The sequence below is a fragment of the Brassica oleracea genome, chromosome C9 (assembly GCF_000695525.1).
Source record: "Brassica oleracea var. oleracea cultivar TO1000 chromosome C9, BOL, whole genome shotgun sequence".
NCBI classification, from domain to species: Eukaryota; Viridiplantae; Streptophyta; class Magnoliopsida; order Brassicales; family Brassicaceae; genus Brassica; species Brassica oleracea.
The window spans coordinates 15,197,252-15,205,575 of record NC_027756.1 but is presented as its reverse complement, the minus strand read 5'-3'; positions in this window follow the sequence as shown (position 1 = coordinate 15,205,575).

Genomic DNA, 8,324 nt, shown 5'->3' with positions numbered 1-8,324 from the left:
CTAGACGACTTACAGGTTAGTCGTCCACCTTTGTTTGATAAAAAAAAAAATCGAGACGACTTACATGTTAGTCGTCTCGAGTTTTCTTTCCTAGATGACTAACATGTAAGTCGTCCAAGATAAGTAAGGTTTGACCAGAATCTCGGAATAAAATCATGGACGACTTAAATGTAAGTCATCGGACGGACGACTTCCTTGTAAGTCGTCTAGAAAAAAAAATCTTTTTTGTTTAATATTTCAATTGCAAAACTAATCTGAGACGACTTATATGTAAGTCGTCTAGAAAAAAATATTAATTTTTTAATTTTCTACTGGACGACTAACTTGTAAGTCGTCCAAGTTAGTCGTCCAGGAAAAGTCAAATTTCTGACACATTCCGGTCAAATGCAAAACTAACCTGTTTTCCCTAGACGACTTACATGTACGTCGTCTCGATTTTTTTTTATCAAACAAAGGTGGACGACTAACCTGTAAGTCGTCTAGAAAAATAAATTAAAATTAAATTGCAAAACTAACATCTGCATTGACCAGACGACTTCCAGGTAAGTCGTCTACAGCCAGAAGACTTACCTGTAAGTCGTCTGGACGAAAAAATCTGGAAAAAAACTCAATTTCATAGTTTCAACCAGTGAGATAACTTGTTTTGCACAGATAAGTCTTCTCCAAGCACCCAGAATCTCAAACAAAAGTGACCCACCAAGAATCGTAAGCTTCAATGGCTCTATGAACCATAAAAAAAATTAGAATCAAAATTTTGTGTTTTTTTGGATGAATATGGGGAAAAAGTGAAAGAGATATTGTTTTTAGTTCATAAGAATTGAGAAAGAAAGAGTGTAAATCGATTTTTATGTGCATTAAGAGCATCAAATTGGTTGTTCATGGGGGTTGGTGTATTGATGGCAATGGCAATATTGTGAATACTTGAGGAAGATGAGGGTGATAGAGTAAAATATGCATTTTTGAAAAAGAAAAAAAAGTGACGGCATTTTCATGAATAATCTGAACTTTAGGGATAAAAGAGGCAAGTCAAAGTTCCAAAAAACACATTGGTTAGTTTTGTGTTTGACTTCAAGTTTTGAGTCATATTTGCAAAAACCCCCAAAAAAATTATAAAAGTTAATTATATAATTTTACAAATATTTTTATCGAACTAAAATTACCTACAATTATGAATCAAAGTCTTATTTGATTTTCCAAAATAATAATTGGTAATAAAATTTAAAACAAATAAAAAATAATAATTCCAAGCATCTTTTAGAAAATATAGCAATTTTTGTATTTACATTGTTTACATTTTGGAAGAGTTGTTTTTGAAGAAATAAAAATAAAAAGACAGAAATGAATGCATGACATGTTTTATTGTTTACAATCCATTCAAAATATAAACACACATACAACAAAAATATACAATCAAACTTGAACTATGACAACAAGATTTTGCACAAAATATTTTTAACAAAAACTTACAAGATGAACGACATATACAAAGCTAACAAATGATTTACAAGCTAAAAATAAAGAAGTAAATGCAAAAATCATTAGGTAATGTATATATATCTAATATATTAAAACTGAAGTACACATTTGAACTTCCCCTTAATCTTTCACAATATTTACACCCAAATACCATTATGAATATATTTCCTATTTTTTAAATTAATTTAACTACATCAGGTAATGCATATCTAATATATTAAAACTGAAGTACACATTTGAAATTCCCCTTAACCTTTCACAAGCTCTGGTTTTAACCTTGATAAACCGTTACTCTTCTCCAATCAAAGTGGTATAGAAGCTGTGATTTCTCATGTTCTCATCTTTCACTTTTGGAATCTCTGCCACACTACTGAAGAACCCTAAGACATTATCCCCAAATATTTTTTTGACCCCCATTTTATTTGTAGTTTTAATTGATTTAGCTTTGCGCTTGTATCGGATCGGGTTTTGGATTATGGGTAACCGTAACCAAACGCAATTTGGGAGAATTAAACACGATTTCATGTTTTCAAATGTGGAATTAGTTAAAAACTTAGAATCAAATAATTTAAGTTGGTTTTCGATGGGTACAATTGTTTGAGAGNTTAGACAATTAACCCAATTTCATTTAATGTTTAGAGTTGTGTATTTTCAACAAAAACTGAAATTGTCTATCCAAATTCTATACGCAATTTTAAGAATTGTAGAAGGACACAATTTTTTTAAAAATAAGTTTCTTTTTACAGTTAATAATTATGAGAGTAGAAAGACACAATTTTTGTGGTATTAATTTTCTTTTACTAAATGAAAATTAAAGTATGTTTGACAAAAAAATAAAAAGTAGGAGTATGTTTTTTCTTTTTTGCAAAACTGCATTTCTTATTATGTTTGACACATGATTCATGTCTTATATTTTCATACTTTTAGATTATATTAAAAAATTGATAAATATCTTAAATATTCTAATAATTCGGTTTGTTGTGTAATTTAATTATTATTATAATGTTATATATTTTACAAAATTATCTATATGGCTTTCAATTATATTGCATGGTTTGTAATATCATGGTTTGGTGTGGATATTTTTGTCTGATCTGGTTTCATTATTCGGTATTAAGAAAAGATTTAGGTCTTATTTAGATAATTTTATTTATTAATAGATTAATATGAAGAAAAATTAAACCATGTACAAATATTTTTTATATATGTACATTTTAATTTATGTATAAATTTGATATATGTACTATTTATTAATTGAATATCTAATTACACATAAATGATAATGATTGTTGGAGATTTAAGCCATTCTTTGAAACCATTTAAATGAATTATTGCAATTATCTAAATGAACAACTGCAACTAACTAAACGAAACATTACATTTGTTGGTAATTTTAACTTTTGGTATAGACCATTGCAATATTTGGCAATGAACTATTGTAATTGTTGATAATTGTAGCATCTGGTGATTATAGCATTTGGTGATTGTAGGACTTGGCGACGAGCCATTTTAAAATTTTGTGTTATCTATTGCAACCACTAACTAACCACAACTAAAATAAAATGCACAACAATCAAAAAATAAATTAGGAAAGGGAGAGATTCATTTTTAAAAGTTCATTAAGGATCTTGGAAAAATCATATAAACTCAGGAAAATTTTATTACTTTGAAAAGAATGTCAAAATATTTAAGGATGTGTCTTCTCATTCAAAAAATTGCATAGATTTTTTAAAAAATATTTTTTCATTTATTTTATATCTATTTATCTACATTTTAAATAATCTTTAAAATTAAATAAAAATACTATGGTAGTTATATTTTCTTAGTAATTTGATTACTTTAATAATATTATATATTTACAAAATTAATATATATTAATACTTGTATCTTCTGAATTTCACACTATTTTTTTTTGGTCGGTTAACCCCAAATTTTCACTTAAGCACAAAACTACTAATATAAAATACATGTATTTCTTCGCAAGCAATTGTAACAAGTTTTTTTTTAAGTTTTTCTAATTGAAAATATAGCTTATTTGTTTTATAAAATGAGTTCCGTGATATCGCAAGGATTCATTACCTAGTTACATTTAACCCAAACTCTTATCTATACTATTAAAGCAGGATCCTATTGTCATAATTACCTTAGGGGCATGTTTCTTTCACTAACATTGCATGTTTTATTAAGGGCAATTAAGTAATATTAATAACAAATCTATATTGGGTCATTATTTTTGGATCCAGTCCAAATCAAATCTCTATTGGGCCATTTGGGCCTATTAAAAAATCAGATTCAATTCTCACCTTTTTTTTTTCCTTTGGACCATTGAGTCCAAGTTCAAATAATTTTTTTTCAACGATTCTTAATTATTATTTTTTTTTTCTTAATATAATTTAAGCATTCATAAAAATAATTGAATTTTTTTATTGAAAAGTATAAATCTTTATTAAAAGTATATAATTTTTTAATTAAAATATTAATCCCATAATAAAATTAATTTATCAGAGTTATACCAACTTAATTCATTAAAAAAATAAAGTTTAATTTTTTTAACATAAATAGTCATTTAAAATGAAATACGATAAATAAAGATAAAATTTTAAGTCTTTTATAAAATAAAACACAAATATATGAAAATGTGACATTTACTAAATATTTGTCAATTGAAAAAAAAAACAAAAATAAACCCGCGCTTTGAAAGCGCGGGTCAAAATCTAGTAATAAAGATAAAATTTTAAGTCTTTTATAAAATAAAACACAAATATATGAAAATGTGACATTTACTAAATATTTGTCAATTGAAAAAAAAAACAAAAATAAATCCGCGCTTTGAAAGCGCGGATCAAAATCTAGTATTAAGTTAAGCCTAGACGGTGTCTCTCTCCCCTTCTCTCTCTTTTTTCTGGGATTTTCTTCTCTCCTTCTACTGCGTTCGTCCTCGTCTCTTTCTAGGTATCTCTACATACATACATACATACTCTCCAGATGCGTATTTGGTTCTCTGATCACGCTTATTGTGAATTTGAATTAAAAATCGTACATAAATTTACATAGATTCTGCTTTGGATAGGTGAAAACTCTAAACTGAAATAGATCCAAAATTAACTTGACACTTATTTATGTTAAAATTCCTCTTGATTTATGGTGTTTCTGGGATGAAAATGGTAATAAATAAATAAATACCTTATATAAAGTAAAGATCGAACCCTGGCCTACGATAACCAGTAAAGTCACATAACCACACTGACAAAACAACTTATTGTGCGATCTCTCAAAATTGAGTGAAGTAAATTACATTTAGCCCAAACTCTTTAATATATTAAAATTTGGTTAATTTATAGGTAGAAAATAATATGTTGAAAAATATTTTATCATACATGATTAGGGGTGGGTGTTCGGGTACTCGTTCGGGTTTGGATCGTGTATTTCAGATTTTTGGGTATTTCGGTATAGAGGTGTAAAACCCGTTCGGGTGTTTCTATACTTCGGATCAGGTTCGGGTATTTTTAGTTCAGATTCGGTTATTTCGGATCGGGTTCAGATATTTAGATTTTGAAAGAAAAAAAATAAAATTTCAATTTTCAAGTTTGTTGTATTTAAAAATATAACTTTCACTTAACTTATTTTTTTTATTTTTTAATATATTGAATGATTAATAGATTTGGACATAATATTTTAAAACTAAAAAGACACTAATTTGGTAATTGTTTTTAAATTTCGGATGTAACTTTTGTTAATTCTTGAAAAAAAAACTTGACATGCATTTTAAGTGAGTAGAAAATCATTTCCTCTGTAATTATATGTATATTATATGAACTTAAAGTATGTGTAGTATCAATATAAATATTTTAAATATAACGAGAGATATAAACTAGAAATATAAGGTTAGTAATACATATGTTTGGTTATTTTCAGATATCCATTCAAGTTCGGATATTACCTGTTTGGGTTCAAATATCCAATCTTTCCTAATTCAATACCCGTTCGAGTATTTTGCTACTTTGGTTCGGATCTCGGTTCGGGTTTTTCGGATTGGGTTCGGATACGTGTTCGGGTATCGGGTAAAATGCCCACCCCTATACATGATTGTCGGAGATGAGATATTATGGTGGCTAAGATAATATAGTCTTCTTTTTTTGATATTACGGTCCTTGAGTTTGACTAAACTGCGTTTTACAATTGTACATTCCCTTTTTTATTTTATATCTATTTTCAGTAATCATTTGAATTATGTTGATTTTTGAAATATTATGTCAGTTGTGTGTATTTAGTTTCATCATTGTTGGGTTTTTGAAAAGAAGGAACTTTTTAAAATTCACGATTGTTGATTTTTAGTTCCACCTGGAGACTAAATTTAAATATAGTATTGTTGCTAAATTGATTGGTTATAATTAAAAAAGTTCTAATTTATTTCTTAAAGAAAAACTCGAATTCTCTTACTTAAAGTATGAACACAAATTGTTTAGTTTGTTTGTAGTAAATACATTTGACATTGATTTCCGATATTGTTGCGGTAACATGTAATCGTAGTTTTTATATTCTTATATACTTTATGTTAAATGGTAGCCTCTTAAATCTAACCCAATATAAGTGTTGTCAAGTTATTTTTTTATATTCGTTTTTATATATAACCAACACCAAAAATCAAGCATACAACTATGGATTTTGGTATGACTATGGGTAGTGAATGATATGGGTTTTTTTATTCCTGGACGGAAATAGTTTTTTCGAGGGAGTTTTCTATTACTAAATATAATTTATATCTTAAATATAAAAAGAAGAGACAGAATTATTGTATTAATAATATATTATGGTATGAAAACTTAAATGCAAGAAAAACTAATATAATACATGCCCTGGTGTTAAATCAATGAGTTAAAAATTCCACTAAAAAAAATAAGGATGAAAAACACCAATCACAATTCAAAATATTTTACAACTTCAGAAACAGAAAGACCCGACTCTTCTTCACAAATAAGCCACTTTCTATACTGCAGAAGAATTTTACTCACTGTTGCTTACTCTCCAATGGCCTCTCACCTTGTTGACCTTCCGCAAGTTGTATGCTTCCAGACTTTGTTCACAAAGAAAAGAGCCTCAGGTTATATCAGCTCTTAAATAACTATAAGAAATAGAACCAAAGGTCGATATTGAGTAATCGTTAAAACCTTGCGTCCAGCTGATGACTGCAACAAAACAAAGAGAAACCACCAATATCAGTTTCCAAGGTTTGAGTTATATGTAAAACCATTTTAACCACTTAGTACCTTTTTATGCTCTACTTTCCTTGCTCATCCTCTTCATCGTCATCCTCGTCCTCCTACTCATCTTCCTCCTTCACATCCTCATCATCATCTTCAGTAATCTCACCATCATCGTTGTCCACCTCAAGGTAATATGCATCAACAACTTCACCAAAAAACCTTGGCACAACATGCAAGAACTTAAATTTTGACACAACACGCAAGATGATCTTCTCTTTAATGGTTTGATCTACAGATTAAACAGTCGACATATTTAGATCCTAGAACTGAGCTAAAAAGCAAAGAGAACTGAATATGAGATCGGAAGTCAGACCTGTTGTCATAGTCGTGCTCCATTTGGCCTTGGAGTTCTTAAGCATGTGCAATAAAAAAAATATTAGGTTAACACTTAACGCATTCTGATTCTGAAGTATTAAATCAAGTATCAAGTTTTCTTTTGGGGATGGCCATACCTATCCATCATCAGGATCATTGTTGTTCTCAGGAACTTGAAGTGGACTGAAGAATTTGCAGAAACTCTTACAGATAATATTTGGAAGTCCATCAAAATCCATGATCCCAAATGAAATAGAAGTTTCATTTCATCTAGGTGGAAGATGGATTCGCCTGAATCTCTCTGAGAACCTCTCGCTTCCTGACAGTGAGACACAAGTTCTCAAGGACAGCCAAACGTTGGACAGCCAAAGAGTACATCTTGTTCAGCACAATGAGACAAAATCAGCAGAAACAAACATAATAACAATCTCGAGTTTCAGAGACAATCCTCAAACCAAAGACCGTTGCTCTAAATCATTTTAGTGACATCGAATCAGCAAAAGCACAAACCTCTACTTAAAGTTACAAAACCTTTCAAAAGTAAAAATAACATTCAAGTACAGATGCAGAGATAATTCTCAAAGTAACGTCCATTGCTATGAATCATTTTAGTCAAATCAATAGGTAAAATAAATCTCTAAAGTAAGCTTGAAATATTTGCTTCGTTTAAGTAAAACAGACCTTAAGAGCATTCAGAAGAACTGCTCGATCATCCCCGTTAAGAGTTTTTTTTTTGAACTTTTCCCCGTTAAGAGTTACGAAGCAAACAACTAAAAAGATTATCATTTTTCAAAATAATATATATGAAAACAAAAAAATCATGAGTGATACCACTAAGAGATACGATCGATAGGATTATATCTGCGGTGAAATCAAGTCGTTCTTCTTGTTGCTCATTCTCGCAGGAGAAGAATCTTGTTGAAGAAAGATATGGTGGTCTTCATCTCTGTAAGCATGCAAATTTATAGGAGATTTCCTCGGTTACAAATGAAGAGGCTGAGTTCGATTTAATGCAATAGAGTGGGGAGAATAGGATGAAGCATGTTAATGGTCAGAATAGAGGAGCAAATAAGTGGAGACTAGTGCTTCGACCCGTGCGCCCGCACGGGTGTCATTTTCTGTGAATGATTTATTTATGATACTTTTATTTAAAGGATGTCTAATCCGGATATCAGTTCGATTTCGGTTCTTTTTTTTGGTTTTCGGTATTTTGGTTTATAAAGAATTTAAACCATATTAAAATCATGCATACTTTAGTTTGGTTCGGCT